At 45.7% G+C, this 16,685-nt stretch overlaps 1 long non-coding RNA gene across 2 annotated transcripts in view; it reads right to left on the bottom strand.

Annotated features, from left to right (window-relative positions):
- The window catches only part of LOC138282439 (uncharacterized), a 53,431-nt gene that overhangs the window by 30,333 nt on the left and 6,413 nt on the right, over positions 1-16,685 (bottom strand). The window lies entirely within an intron of this gene.

The raw sequence follows: 16,685 nt of genomic DNA, 5'->3' as shown, positions 1-16,685 counted from the left end.
TTTTGATCAAAGTAGATGGATACAGTTTTGTTGTTAACTTTTCCAAGAGTAACCTAGTTTTTCACAGTCACTCCCATTTGAACATTTTTTCTTAATCTGAGAAATTGACCCACTGGTAGATTATCCCTAAGGGATTTGGGGTGGAAGTTGCCATGTCTAAGCAAGTTATTACAGTCAGTTGGTTTATAATAAACCTCTGAATGTTGCTTCCCACTTTCTGCCCAAATCCTCAAATCCAAAAAGGTAACTGACTTGTTGTCTATAGTGAGAGTGAAACGTAAGTAGTTATCTCTGGAATGTAACCATCCAAAAGTGCCAATTGCTCGTTGGCAGAACAGATGATGAATATATCATGTATGCACCTTTTCCATAACCGGATATTCTTCCGGAAGGGATTTGACTGCTTGTAAACATATTTCATCTCAAAACCATGTACATATAGACAGGCCACACTTGGGCCAAATGTACTGCCCATCGATGTCCCATGGGTCGGTAGATAGAAAGTATCTTTAAACTGCAAAATAATTACTAGTTAGGGTCATATGGGCACAATCAAGAACAAAGTCTCATGTGTTATGGAGCCCCATGTTGTGGCCTCTAGAAATGATTCTAGAACTTCAAGGGAAGCCTCCTGTGGAATACTAGTGCTTCCACATCCAAGGTGATAAGCAGATCTTTTCCTGAGAAATTCAATTTCCTGTATCAAGTTCAGGACATCCTTGGTTTCTTTTACAAATGAAGACATCTTAGTAACCAAGAGTCGTAAAAAATGATCTGGAAATTTTGATAAGGGTTCCATTAGAGACCATATCGCTGAAACTACACCCACCACCCACGCACGCAATCTAGGCTTCATCCTAGACTCATCGCTCACCATGACCCATCAAGTCAACGCCGAGTCACCTTCCTGCTTCGACACCCTCTGCATGCTTCGCAAGATCTTCAGATGGATCTCCACCGAAAAAGAAGGACGGTCACCCATGCCCTCGTCAGCAGCAGACTCAACTACGGAAACAAGCTCTATGCAGGAACCACAGCCAAGCTCCAGAAGAACTACAACGTATACAGTATGCCTCCGCACGCCTCATCTTCAACATCCCACGCCGCGATCACATCTCAGCCCACCTCAGAGACCTACACTGGCTTCCCGTTGCCAAGAGGATCACCTTCAAACTCCTCATCCACGCCCACAAAGCTCTTCACAACACAGGCCCTGCCTACCTCAACGAGCAACTCACCTTCCACGCTCCCACCCGCCAACTCCGCTCCGTAAACCTTGCCCTCACATCCATCGAACTACAGCCGGCGGCAGATCCTTTTCCCACCTCGCCGCCAAGACCTGGAACACCCTCCCCGCCCACCTACGACAGACCCAGGACCTCCTGACCTTGAAGGAACGCCTCAAGACCTGGTTACTCGAGCAGTAGCAGCCCCCCCCCCTTTTTAGCGCCATGAGACGCTAGCGGGTGAGTAGCGCGCTTTACAAATGATTGATTGAACTGTAGGTTTGTCAGGTTGAGGGATTTTACCTTAGTACATTTTCGGCAGTATATAGAAATAGGCTACCTTGGGTTTCTTTTCAATAAAAAAATCTGCTTCTTTGCTGGTTATTCAGCCCCCTTCAAATGCCGTTTTTATCATATAGCTGATGTCTTCCTGAATGCCTTTTGTGGGGTCTCTCTCAAGGATCTTGAAGTGACGTTTGTCATGGAGGAGTTTCAGACATTCTTGTCTGTACATCTCCTTTGGGAGAATGACCGTAGCTCCCCCTTTATCTGCTGGTTTTATGACCACTGAGTCTATCTCCCTAATCTCTTTCAGGGCCAGTCTCTCAGCTCTCGATGTATTCTGAAATGTAATTTTGTGTCATCTCTCAGCCTGTCAACCTTTTGTATAACTGCTCTTTTAAAGGCCTATACCTCTGAAGGCACAGTATGTGAAAGTGGAAAAATTTTAGATTTTCTCCAGAGGCCAGTATTGTCAGGCTCCTCAGTGTCCTGGGATTCTTGGTAGCTTAAAAATACTGCTAATCTAATGCGTCTAAAGAATTCTGCCAGTTCCGATATTAGGCCAAACATATCTGGTCTTGGTGTCAGCACAAACCACAACCCCTTTTCCAACACCTGCATTTGAATATCTGTAAACATTTGATGACTCAAATTCAGTACCCCCTGCATGTCTTGCTGGTCCCTGTTAGGGGACAAGCCTCCGTAGTACCTCAGGATAAAGTGGTGTCAATAATGAGAGAAGGTGCTACTAGAATGGAGGATATAACCTCCTCGTCAAAGGCAAGGCCCTTTGCCATGACACCTAATTGTGTCAGGTGGACCTTATAAACTTTCGACCAAAGGAGCTGATACTCCAAACAAAACTGCACTCTCAGAGCTAATCACGCCCCTCCTTACTTGTTCTCACAATTAGAGAGTGACTGAGTGTATGATGTGATCCTAGTCTGGCTGTATGTGGCAGTGATAGATATTCAATTGCATTTACATTATAGCTGCAATGGTTCCTCAGGCACATGTTTTTAGTGCCATTTACCAGCTTAAAATGAAATCACCAGCAGTGATGGGCCACTGTTTGTTAATAAGAAATTGGATGTTACCATTTTTGTCATACAGGATTCTGGGACTTCTAGTGCATTAGGCAAAATGAGACACATGAGAGTCTAACTCACTATGAATAGCTGAACAATCCTGGACGGACTACCATAGTCACATTTGCAATGCATTAGACACATTAAACATTTTATGTAATTGTTTAAATTGTCACATATTACCTAGCACCACATTAAGTTCATCAGTCACAGACAGTCCATGCAGCAGTTGGGGGTGCATGGTGGAGAGAATGTCCCTCTCAAGTGGTGTGAGTCGGAGGCAGGTTCCAGTTGGTCTACCAGGGAGAGCTCTGACCACCTCTATCCTGGTGAACTTCTCCTTCACCAACCTCTTCTCATTTATGTTAGTGACGGTCCAGACGTCCTCCCCCAATGTACTAACTGCAGTTCCCAACTGTTGCCATAGGGCTGCCTTCTGTGTTGCACTGGAGTGATAGGCCGGAATGCCATGCAACTTTTTGTAGTTTCTGACCACGAATTTGAGTATCATGGTAGTCTCCTATTTATAATTCTTCTTCCTCCTCAAAGGTAGCATGTTGCAATATTTTCCAGGTACAGAGCAGGCAGGCACAGTGTCAGTGTGGAAAGACCGGAGTATTAGTGTTCAATGTGTGCTGCTTTTATGTGGCTTGTAGCGCAGGGTTGCAGGTGGTATTAATTGTCTGCAGGTTTCAAATTACAATTACTCTGGCCAGAGTGCAGAGATTACACCCCGAGTGCGAATCTAAAGATACTACTCGTAACTTACCTTTGTGAATACTGAAAGTCATAAACTTAGACCTTAGGTCTAAGTTTACCTTTGTGAATCAGGCCCTTCAAGTTTCTTCCTACGGTTTACTATATACTCCATTAAGTTTGATGAAAAGAGACTAAAAGCCAGAGGCGTAATGCTGAAGAGGCAAGATGACACAGGCAGATATTTTGCTTCAGATACAGAGCTGTTCCTACATCAGCACATATTGGCAGAAGGTTACTAGTGCAATTCTCAAAATGATTGAACACCACATGGACTTGGACCCTAAGACTTGCCTGTTGGGAGTGATCCATCATGTGCTTATTGGTGTGAGGAAACTAACGGCAAAAGCTTTCTTGCTTGTGAAACATTGTAATGCTATGTCCTGGGGTGAGGTCTTTCTCCCACATGTGAAAACTGGCTCAAACACATTATATACTTCAACAAAAAGCTTGAAGTATATGTAGAATTGTATCACGTCCTAGAAACATCGGGGGCCCGCCAACATGTTACTTTCTCACCTAACCTCCTGACCAGCTGCTCTGAATCCCTTTTCTCATAGCTATTCATCAAGGCACAACTGGGGTTGTGGATTAGCTGCTCAGAGTGTCTATTGAGGTAACTCTTTTTTTGTTTATGTTATATTTGTCCCACCTGATCTATTTGTAAGTAACTGTACAATTTGTACTACAAAGGCTGTGCATACGCTTTCTTGTGCCATGTTCTGATATAAATGAAACTTTTTAAAAAGCATGGGACTGAAGGAAGGATCCTTGTGGTACCCCACAAATGACAGTGAAAAAATAAGATAGATAGGTAAGAAAGATGGCCTGCCCGAGAGCAGCGACACTCAAAACATGATAGCCAGTGCACCGCTTTGCCAGTTACTCTGCAGTTTGATAACCAGCGCAGAAGAATGGCATAAGACATTCTTCTTGAAGGACAGGGGTGGCAGAGATCCCTGATCCAATACCAGTTGCAGCTCCTCGGAGACAGAAAGAAGAAAGGATTCACTACTATTGTCAGGTGAAACCTTTCTGGCTTCAGTTTTCCATCAACAGAAAGAATGCTGGGTTTGACAGGCTTCTCGAGCAATTCTGAAGGAAGAGAGCACAAGGAAATGGGACACAAATTAGATAAAACAGCAAGGTGAGCAGAAGGCTTTTGATAATGGGGTGAGTGAGGCTTTTCCTCCATTCAATAGGTACTATTAGTAACTTATTAGCAATCAGCCTGGAGTCCTGAAGTCTTTCCTTCCAGTGTCTAGCACCAGGCAGAAGAGTAGGATTGAAGTATTTCATCAATACCTAGGAAAGCATTATTGGCTGCCTCTTCCCACCCCTTGCTCAGGGCATTGCCTCAGGATGTCGTCTGTGCTGTATGACAGCCACCCATGCATGTGGCTGTCACATATGTACTACTCAGATGATACCTTCTCCCCAAACAGCAGTCAATACTGCCCCCATGTGTGCACCCCAAAGGTGGGACCGTATGCCCCCATCTGAGTGGCGGACTACAGCTGGATTCCATTATCTAATATAGGATTCAAAAGTTTACCCAGGATTCAAGGATCCTAGTGTACATACCACAACCAGTATGATCAGGTGCTGTGCTTTCCTTCTTGTTGTTGAGAAGAAGTCTCTGCTTGGGTTTTCAGACTGAGATTATCTTCAAGTCAAACCTCTTCCTAGATGCTTTCAGTTTGGGGAGGTATTTGAAATTCCCTCTTCGCAGTCAGTACCAAGCAATGGATTGGATTTTTTTGGCATTGTCAACAGGGAAGGAGGCTTGTGGGTTCCATATCATTTCCGCTGCAAAATTCGGATCTACCAGACAATGAATAATTCTGTAAACTAAGACATTCGTGTGGGAAGAATGATGAGGCCTGGAGGTGGTGGGGGGAGGCGGAGCGGAAGAATAAGAAAACAGTGTGTATGAAATACGAATACTGGAGGATAGCACAGCAGATATTGCATCTATTGTTGGAGATAACTTATGCAAACACCACAGTGTCAGGAGAACAAAGATAAAACTAACTGTTAAATCTAGCCCACCTACACTCGCTATGACCTTAAAGACGATCCTTATTTATAAGAAGTAATTACTTCCAGTTCTGTCTCAAAGCGGGAGAAAATGATAAACACATGGATAGGGCTGGAGATGTTATAACTCAATCAATTCGATGGGCAGGAAAGGGTTAATCTCCCATATAAATATACATCAAGAGCTCGGCAGCGATCGGAGGAGTTTAACATTTCAGTTGCCTGGTTAAAGCTCAATAAACAGAAAATCTGTACACACAAAGAATAAGAGTGCACAGTGGTTTATTTACCAACACTGTGCGCTTTATATTTGTCTTTGCCAATCTGACTTAGAGAGAATAAAATTGGCATCTTGTTATATGGTTCAGGTAAAGTTGAGGCACAATGTGTTATAAATATTAAGAGCATAACTGTTAGGCCCAGTCATTAATGCACAACACTACATATTCACGAACAGGCCATCCCATCGGATTCATGCCAACTTAGCCTCAGCCCATTAACCCGTTCTGTGCCCAGGACGTAATGGTTACGTCCTGAGGCACAGTGCTGGTGTGCCCAGGACGTAACCATTACGTCCTGGGCACAGAGCCCAGAGGGAGCGCTAGCGCTCCCTTTGTGGGGTTTCCCCCCACCCCCCAAGCCAGGGATGGAAGGGGAAGCCCTTCCCCTTCCACCCCTGACCCCCCCAACCCCCCCCTGTGACATCAGCGCGCGAGCGCGCGCTGATTAGTCACAGGGTCTCCCCCAGCGCGATTGAAAGAGAAATGCCAAGCATTTCTCTTTCAATCCCATGGGGGAGGCCCGGAGGGGCTTCAAAGGGAAGTAAATGTATTTCCTTCCCTTTGAAGTCTCTCCCAGGGTTTCAAAAGCCGGATTGCTTGCAATCCGGCTTTTGAAACCCCACTAGACACCAGGGATTATTTTTTTTTTTATTGAAACTGACAAAAGGGAGCGACCCCTTGGGCAAGGGTCGCTCCCAGGGGGGGCATTTATTTGGTAAGGCCTTTTCTGCCCCCCCCCCCCGGGGCAGATCGGCCTATTATTAGGCCGATCTGCACCCTGGGGGGGGGGGGGGGGGGGGCAGAAACCTCTAGGCACCAGGGATCATTTTTTATTTTTTTATGTTTTCTTTTTATTTTAGGAGGGGAGCGACCCCTTAGGCAAGGGTCGCTCCCCTAGGGGGCAAATTATATGTAGGCCATTTCTGCCCCCAAGGGGGGCAGAAACCATTAGACACCAGGGAGTTTTTTTTGTTTTGCGTGAATTTGCTACCCCTTAGGCAAGGGTCGCTCCCTGGGGAAGGGGAATTATTTTAGGCCATTTCTGCCCCCCTGGGGGGGTAGATCAGCCTATTTTGATTAGGCTGATCTGCCCCCAAGGGGGGCAGAAACCACTAGGCACCAGGGATTTTTTTTGTTTTAGAGATGGGGAGCGACCCATCAGGCAAGGGTCGCTTCCCTGGGGGGTAAATTGTATTTAGACCATTTCTGCCCCCCTTGGGGGCAGATTGGCAGATTGTAGGTCAATCTGCCCCCAAGGGGGGCAGAAACCACTAGGCACCAGGGATCTTTTTTTTGCGCCGTCACGCAAGGGGAGCGACCTTGTAGGCAAGGGTCGCTCCCCGCGGGGGGTGGTGGGGGGCAAATTTATTTTAGGCCATTTCGGCCCCCCCTGGGGGCAGATCGGCCTATTGGTATTAGGCCGATCTGCCCCCAGGGGGGGCAGAAACCTCTAGGCGCCAGGGCAAATAGCTTTTTGTGTTTTTTTTTTTTGTTTGTTTGTTTTTTTTAGAGATGGGGAGCGACCCATCAGGCAAGGGTCGCTCCCCTGGGGGGCAAATTGTATTTAGACCATTTCTGCCCCCCTTGGGGGCAGATTGGCCGATTGTAGGTCAATCTGCCCCCAAGGGGGGCAAAAACCACTAGGCACCAGGGATCTTTTTTTTGCGCCGTCACGCAAGGGGAGCAACCTTGTAGGCAAGGGTCGCTCCCCGGGGAGGGTGGGGGGCAAATTTATTTTAGGCCATTTCTGCCCCCCCGGGGGCAGATCGGCCTATTGGTATTAGGCAGATCTGCCCCCAGGGGGGGCAGAAACCTCTAGGCGCCAGGGCAAATAGTTTTTTTGTGGTTTTTTTTTTGTTTGTTTGTTTTTTTAGAGATGGGGAGCGACCCATCAGGCAAGGGTCGCTCCCCTGGGGGGCAAATTGTATTTAGACCATTTCTGCCCGCCTTGGGGACAGATTGGCCGATTGTAGGTCAATCTGCCCCCAAGGGGGGCAGAAACCACTAGGCACCAGGGATCTTTTTTTTTGCGCCGTCACGCAAGGGGAGCGACCTTGTAGGCAAGGGTCGCTCCCCGGGGATGGTGGGGGGGCAAATTTATTTTAGGCCATTTCGGGGGGCAGAAACCTCTAGGCGCCAGGGCAAATAGTTTTTTTGTGTTTTTTTTTTTTGTTTGTTTGCTTTTTTTTAGAGATGGGGAGCGACCCATCAGGCAAGGGTCGCTCCCCTGGGGGGCAAATTGTATTTAGACCATTTCTGCCCCCCTTGGGGACAGATTGGCCGATTGTAGGTCAATCTGCCCCCTTTGGGGGCAGAAACCACTAGGCACCAGGGATCTTTTTTTTGCGCCGTCACGCAAGGGGAGCGACCTTGTAGGCAAGGGTCGCTCCCCAGGGGTGGTGGGGGGGCAAATTTATTTTAGGCCATTTCGGGGGGCAGATCGGCCTATTGGTATTAGGCCGATCTGCCCCCAGGGGGGGGGCAGAAACCTCTAGGCGCCAGGGCAAATAGTTTTTTTGTGTTTTTTTTATTTTTTTTTATAGAGATGGGGAGCGACCCATCAGGCAAGGGCCGCTCCCCTGGGGAGGCAAATTGTATTTAGACCATTTCTGCCCCCCTTGGGGGTAGATTGGCCGATTGTAGGTCAATCTGGCCCCAAGGGGGGCAGAAACCTCTAGGCGCCAGGGCAAATAGTTTTTTTGTGTTTTTTTTTTTGTTTGTTTGTTTTTTTAGAGATGGGGAGCGACCCATCAGGCAAGGATCGCTCCCCTGGGGGTCAAATTGTATTTAGACCATTTCTGCCCCCCGATTGTAGGTCAATCTGCCCCCAAGGGGGGCAGAAACCACTAGGCACCAGGGATCTTTTTTTTTGCGCCGTCACGCAAGGGGAGCGACCTTGTAGGCAAGGGTCGCTCCCGGGGGGGGGGGCGGGGGTGTTGGGGGGTTGGGGGACAAATTTATTTTAGGCAATTTCTGCCGCCCCTGGGGCCGGCTGAGCTAGAGGCCAAAATCCACAGGTAGGCACTGTTTTCTATGAAAAAATGTGATGTGTCCATGTTGTGTTTTGGGCCATTTCCTGTCGTGGGCCTACCCACACAAGTGAGGTATCATTTTTATCGGGAGACTTGAGGGAACGCTAGGTGGAAGGAAATTTGTGGCGCCTCTCAGATTCCAGAACTTTCTGTCACCGAAATGTGAGGAAAATATGTTTTTTTAGACAAATTTTGAGGTTTGCAAAGGATTCTGGGTAACAGAACCTGGTCAGAGCCCCACAATTCACCCCATCTTGGATTCCCCAGGGTTTCTAGTTTTCAAAAATGCGCTGGTCTGCTAGGTTTCCACCGGTGCCGGCTGAGCTAAAGGCCAAAATCCACAGGTAGGGACTGTTTTTTATGAAAAAATGTGATGTGTCCACGTTGTGTTTTGGGCCATTTCCTGTCGCGGGCGCTAGCCCTACCCACACAAGTGAGGTATCATTTTTATCGGGAGACATGGGGGAACACTGGGTGGGAGGAAATTTGGGGCTCCTCTCAGATTCCAGAACTTTCTGACACAGAAATGTGAGGAAAATGCATTTTTTTAGCCAAAAATTGAGGTTTGCAAAGGATTCTGGGTAACAGAACCTGGTCCGAGCCACACAAGTCACCCCATCTTGGATTCCCCTAGGTCTCTAGTTTTCAAAAATGCACAGGTTTGGTAGGTTTCCCTAGGTGTCGGCTGAGCTAGAGGCCAAAATCTACAGGTATGCACTTTGCTAAAAACAGCTCTGTTTTCTGTGATGTGTCCACGTTGTGTTTTGGGGCATATCCTGTCGCGGGCGCTAGGCCTACCCACACAACTGAGGTATCATTTTTATCGGGAGACTTGGGGGAACATAGAATAGCAAAACAAGTGTTATTGCCCCTTGTTTTTCTCTACATTTTTCCCTTCCAAATGTAAGACAGTGTGTAAAAAAGACGTCTATTTGAGAAATGCCCTGTAATTCACATGCTAGTATGGGCACCCAGGAATTCAGAGATGTGCAAATAACCACTGCTTCTCAACACCTTATCTTGTGCCCATTTTGGAAATAAAAGGTTTTCTTGATAGCTATTTTTTACTCTTTATATTTCAGCAAATGAATTGCTGTATACCCGGTATAGAATGAAAACCCACTGCAGGGTGCAGGTCATTTATTGGCTCTGGGTACCTAGAGTTCTTGATGAACCTACAAGCCCTATATATCCCCGCAACCAGAAGAGTCCAGCAGATGTAACGGTATATTGCTTTTGAAAATCTGACATTGCAGGAAAAAGTTACAGAGTAAAACGTAGAGAAAAATTGATGTTTTTTTCACCTCAATTTCAATATTTTTCTTTTTCAGTTGTTATTTTCTGTAGGAAACCCTTGTAGGATCTACACAAATTACCCCTTGCTGAATTCAGAATTTTGTCTACTTTTCATAAATGTTGCGGTTTCTGGGATCCAGTGTTGGTTTCATGCCCATTTCTGTCACTGACTGGAAGGAGGCTGAAAGCACAAAAAATCGTAAAAATGGGGTATACCCCAGTAAAATGCCAAAATTGTGTTGAAAAATTGGGTTTTCTGATTCAAGTCTGCCTGTCCCTGAAAGCTGGGAAGCTGGTGATTTTAGCACCGCAAACGCTTTGTTGATGCCCTTTTCAGGGAAAAAACCACAAGCCTTCTTCTGCAGACCCTTTTTCCCATTTTTTTGAAAAAAACAAAATTTTCCACTGTATTTTGGCTAATTTGTTGGCCTCCTTCTGAGGAACCCACAAAGTCTGGGTAACCCTAGAATCCCTAGGATGTTGGAAAAAAAGGACGCAAATTTGGCGTGGGTAGCTTATGTGAACCAAAAGTTATGAGGGCCTAAGCGTGAACTGCTCCAAATAGCCAAAAAAAGGCTCGGCACAGGAGGGGGAAAAGGCCTGGCAGCGAAGGGGTTAATGTGTTAGACTTTTACAACCATCAATAATATAAATAAACGAAATAAGTCAGAGAGGTAATATATCAGTTACACCATCCATTTAAGCACTGAAAACCCCACCTTCTTAGGTGGCAAGTGTAAACACTGGGAACTGGAGAAAACAGCACCGCAGTAAGCAATAGAGGCAATACTGAGTTATTGGGCCTTGATGTAGTGTTAGCAGCGGCACTCACAGACAAGGCTGTTATGCGTCAAATATGGCACTGTGAGTGATACATGTATTCAGGGGCATACAGTTCAAGTTTATTTTGTTTGATATTATGCCGACTAGGCAAAACAAACATTACAATCATTACACTCAAAATATTGAAAAAGTCAAAAGAGAAATCAGCTATGCTGTACGTTTTAAAAGATATAAAACACAAGTTTAAAAAAAATATTCTTATATCAATCACAAACTTTAGCTAATAATGCAGTTATGAATATGCAGTTTATACGTTCAATTCACCAGGCCTTAGATGACTGGTCTATTTTTTAATATAGAGGATCGCGCATATTAACTTACTGTTTCAGTAATTCATTTTTTAAGTTCTGGTAAAAAAATGGTTCATTTCGGATGGGCCAATGTATTCATCACAATATCTAAAAATGAAGCTAATTGATAACTTTGTGTTAAGTTATCACATTTCTGCAGGGACAGTATGCTCAGTTGGCGAAGGAACACACATTCGCATAATCACATGGTTTTGGACAGACAACTTCCATTTTATAAAAGCTGGAACTTGGCCCAGTGTTTACTTCAACATCCACCTTATTACACTGCTCCTTTTTATATTTTTCAGATACGGCTGTAAAGCGGATGTATAATAATATGTAGCTAGGAGGTGAGAAAGTTGAGGTCTTTCACTACAGTCCTCAAAATACTTCATGGTGGATTCTATTCTGACCCATTTTTATTACTTGTTTCTAATGGCATGTAGTTTTGTGTTTTTGAGTAAAACATCAAATCTGCTAGCACCGTAATCCAATGGAAAAAGAAGTGAATTGATGAACCTGTTAAAACACTTTGGGCCAGATGTATGAAAAGTTTTTGCACTCGCAAACGTGCGAATCGCAAAAATCGTCCGTTTGCGAGTGCAAAAACGTGGTCTGCGATGCATGAAAGGTATTCGCAGACCAAAAATATGAAACCGCAAAAATTTCGATTTTTTGCAGTGCGACCTGGTTTTGCTAGTCGCATTTTGCGATTTGGTATTTCCAGTAGGAAATTGCGAGGCGCAAAATGCGATTTGCAAAATCCAAGTCGCAAATAGATGCATCAAAAAATCGCAATTATTCGCAGAATGGCATTTTACACATGCAAAATACCACTAAGTGAAACCAGGTGGTAACCAGGTGCAACCTATATAAAGAGACCCAGAATGCCTCGGACTCTTTTCCACAAAGGCTGCACTCTACGTCATGGTGAGGAGGATGAGGATCTTGGCAGGTTTGAGGAGAGGGAGGAGTTTCAGAGTGCGCATTACACTATTTGACCTGACAGAGGAGGAAATATTTGAGAGGTAGAGGTTGAACTCAGCCATGATACTTGATCTGATAGCTGAGCTACAACCCATACTGCAGCGCAGAACACTAAAGACTCACAGCATACCCACCCATGTGAAGGTATTATGCTCCCTACACCTACTCGCCTCAGGGAGCTATCAAGGGGTCATAGCAGCGGCTGGGGGGGTGTCACAGAGTACCCTCTCCAGATTTTTCAATGCATTTATCAACGCCATGCTAAGCAAACTCCAACAGTACATCAGATTCCCCCACACCCCACAGGAAATACAGCAGACAAAAATAGAGTTTTACCAGATAGCACAGTTCCCCGCGTCCTAGGTGCCATAGATGGCACACATGTGGCAATATGTCCACCATCAGTCACAGAGTATGTGAACCGAAACCGTAAATACCAACATTCCATGAATATACAGGTGATATGCAATGCCTCCTATATCATAACTGATCTAGTGGCCAGGTACCCAGGGAGCACACATGATTCGTACATCTTTTGCCACAGCGGCATTCACACAAGACTGCTAGCTGGGGAGTTTGGTGAAGGGTATCTACTAGGTAATGTCACTCTGTACACTGGCGCATAGATCGCAAACCCATGTCAGATGGCTGAGTTACTCATCACACCTTCTGTCCCTTCCAGGAGACAGTGCCTATGCAGTGCGCACCTACATGATGACACCCTACCTCAATCCCGCAACACCAGCAGACAGAGATACAATGCAGCACACAGGGCAACCCGCAACGTTGTGGAGCGCACATTTGGACTGCTGAAGAGTCGCTTCCGTTGCCTCCACAAAAGTGGAGGGGCACTACAGTACAGTCCAGAAACCACATGTAGAATAATGGCTACTTGTGCAATCTTGCACAATATAGCTGCAACCAGGGGCATACCTATAGAAATCAGTGACACTGAATCAGATGAGGATGACGATCCCATATCACCCCTACAGCCAGCAGACAGGACCAGTGCAGCAGGGGGAAGGCAAAGGCGTGCCGACATCACACACAACCATTTCAGACGTGAGTATGAATGACAAAAATCCACTGACAACTGTACCTGTAGTGATAGAAATTTATTACCTTACGTCAGGTAATGAATGAGTGATAAATAAAGTAAACAGGTGATGTAAAAAACTCAAATTAACAAATGAACTGAGTCACGCACTATTACGTCATAGTGGCAACAGCAGTGTAATTGCGGCAAGAGTCACTTGTCACACAGGATTCTGCCACTCGGGTGCCCAGTAAACTCACTGGCACCTTGAATGTCACCTTCAGTGGTAGTGCTGTGCCTGGCACTGCGCCGTCTGGTGTCTGCTGCAGGTACGGCAACACTACTGAGGCTAGAACTGTCCTCAGTGTCCCCCAAGGCTACCTCACTGGGAGTGGCAGATCTCTGTCCCATGACATGTTCAATCACATTAGTGATGTGCACAAGGCCCTGGACAACGTCACTGCTGGTGTGTGCAGCCTCCACTTGTGCCGCCACAGCGCGACGTGCGATTAGTGCTGTGGAGTTCGCCATCCTGTTGGAGGACCTGCAGTAGCTGCCAAACATTGTCCTGAATCGGTGTTCCTGTCTGCGCCGGCTAACCCTTTCATGGCGCAGCTCCTGGCAGAGGTCACAGACTGCACTAGTAAGGTCCCTAGTGTCCTCAGAAGCCTGCACCTGTCCCTCACGCAGCTGTGTGATGTTGGTAGTCAGTACGTCCAGTTGACGATGCAGGCCCATCATGTGTCTGTTGTGGACTCGCAGGTTCCGGTCCAAACTAAGTATGCGCTTGTTTTGCAGGTGCTGCTGCTGCAACATAGCAGCCTCAAGGCCCCCGAAGAAGGACGGATCCTCACCTGCCTCATGAGGTTGCTGCTGGGACTCTGTGACACTCCTGCGTTGTGCTGGCTGACCCCTGCCCTCCAGTATCTGGCTGCGCCTGTCTGGTGCAGACGGTGTGCTTGGCCCTTCCTGCTGCACATCCGAGTCGCCGCTGAAGTCTGGCAGTGGTAGTGCCCTGGGCCTGCGGCGCACAGTGGAGATGTGGAGGGACCCACTGGTGTTGGTGTCAGAGGGCTGCTGGGTGTCCGTCTGCCCTACACATGGACTGTGTGTGGCTGCTGGGCCTGGCCCACCTGCAACAACAATATGCAGCATGTCAGTTCTGTATGTTACATTATCTGTCTGAAAATTGCAATATAGGTACAGGTACTGCTCTACATGGTGTTGTGTGTGTTGTGTTACCTTGGGTGTCACTATGCTTCATTACATTGTTATGCTACTGTCTGTACTAGTTTGTGGACCGCAACTCCCATAATGCATTGTTGTGCTGCGTCTAAGATGTGGACTGGAATACTTCACATTACATGCTAATTCCTAAGGGGCTTTTGTGCATACACATATTGGGTTCACAAACAACATTGCACTTACCTTGGCTGGTACTCGGTTGACCGGAGGTGTCGATGTCTGTGACCCCTGTCACAGCTTCAGGGAGGAGTGTGGATTCCACCAGGTCCTCCTTTGGTGTGGATGGTGCTTTGGTTGGTGGTCCGCCACCTGTACCCCTGGCCTCCGCAAGTCTCCTTGCCACCCTCTCCTTTGCCCGGGAGCGCAGGTCGTACCACCTTTTTTTAATCTCCTCTATGGAGCGCTGTGCCACTCCAATGGCGCAGATTTTTCCTCAGATGTCCAGCCATAACCTTCTTTTTTCGCTCTCAGGAACCTGAAGTGAAGATTTCCCAAACAGGTGGTCATGGCTCCTCACAACCTCTTCAGTCAGGACCTCCAGCTCCTGTTCATTAAACTTAAGCTTGCGCTTCCTCTCTTGCTTCTCCTGTGATGTTCCTTGGGTCTCCATCCTGGCTCAGGTGTTTCTGCTCCTGCTGAGTGCTGCTCTGTGTGGCTGGGCTGCTCTCTCTCAGGATGCTGGTTTGGGTGTGGCACCTGAAACTGCCTGGGATGACTTATTTCCTGCTGGGGATGTCATCAGGCTCCTCCAGGTGTGCATTCTCGAACTTTCTCGAAATTTCCTTTTTTTTTTTACCGAATCGCAAAAAAAAAAAAATACGCAAATTGCGAGAATGCAAATTGCAATTTGGTAAATGGGCCTCGCAAACCACAAATAGCGATTTTTAAGAAATCGCTAATTCTGATTCGCAATTTTGTTACATGGCCAATTGCGACTCGGAAATAGCGATTTCTTAAAAATCGCTATTTGCGATTCGCAAGGCCATTTCTTCATACATATGGCCCTTTATTCTTTCTGGCTCAGACATATGTTTCTTTGTAGAGTCGAAAAATATGTTTTTCATAAAAAAGCACACCCCAATACTTTTTTTTAAAAGATAAAGGGTAACAGATGGAGATCTCAACATGCTTTACGTCAGGGTGAGTTGCTGTTCTAGATGCTGTTTGTCTTTTTGAGCTCAGATGTTTGCTTTGGTATTCAGATTAGAAATAAAGAACTACAAGTAATCGAATTGAAAGAAAAAACACAACATGTTGATATTCCAAAAATAGAGTTCTGCATACGTTTTATTTCTGGAAAACTAGTGAAAACCGTGACACCTTTCTGTATTACAGTCGCACTTTCAAAAATTATTTATCTTTTAGGCAAGTTATTAGTCATTGAACAATTCACATTTTAGTTAAATCGAGATATCCTTTTAACGGAAAATATTTTTATTTATCTAAAAGCACTGCTGGCTTAAGTGGAAAAGGTAGCACTACGTAGGTCTCTATCAAGAGTTTCTAGAAGCAAACATGGTACAATCAATTTCAATGCAAATTGTATACGATTCTTGAATTAAACAGATAAATAATTTAAGAAACCGCTAAAAACAGCTATTCTTTTCTTATATTTACAATGCCTATGAATATATGAAAAATTTGTGATGTGGCAACTATTATTTGTAGTTTGATCTCTGAGCTACCACCTTTAAAAGTTAACTGGAGACTGAAATACTGAAACGTTGCATGTACAGGAAAAAGAGAAGAGTACTATGTTAGAAAGGTCACATGAAGAACATGTTGCATAGGCAACAAAACCTCCAGCACATTTCAAAGCAAACGGACTTCCTACTGAGGCAGATGCAGTGATAAGCCAATTTCTGTTATGTGGCCACTAGAGGCACAGCACTCAAGCAGCTGTAACCCTCATTTTGGCCTACTTTTAAGTCAGAATAAGACGTTTCTAACATAAATCAAGTCGCACCATGTTTTAATCCATTACAATTCCCACATGTTTAGAGGTAGGTACTAGTGGTGGGCAAGCCAAACACGATTTAACCCTGGCTCGGCTGAATAACTGCCATGCTAAAAAAGGAGAATGCCAAGCACCCCAAGTACTCCCTTTTCCCACCTCCCTGTTGCAGTTTTAAAAGACTAAAACACAAGAAACATGACAGCCGAGTGAATGAAATCTCAAAAGGTGTTTTTCTGCTGTGCTTGTCTGCAATTGTAATTGAGGTGCTCATATTCTCACTTTTTAACTGTTCATTTAGCCCAGACGGGACCGACTTTAGGGCAGTG

The sequence above is a fragment of the Pleurodeles waltl genome, chromosome 1_1 (genome assembly GCF_031143425.1).
Source record: "Pleurodeles waltl isolate 20211129_DDA chromosome 1_1, aPleWal1.hap1.20221129, whole genome shotgun sequence".
NCBI classification, from domain to species: Eukaryota; Metazoa; Chordata; class Amphibia; order Caudata; family Salamandridae; genus Pleurodeles; species Pleurodeles waltl.
This window is presented reverse-complemented; position numbering and strand designations above follow the sequence as displayed.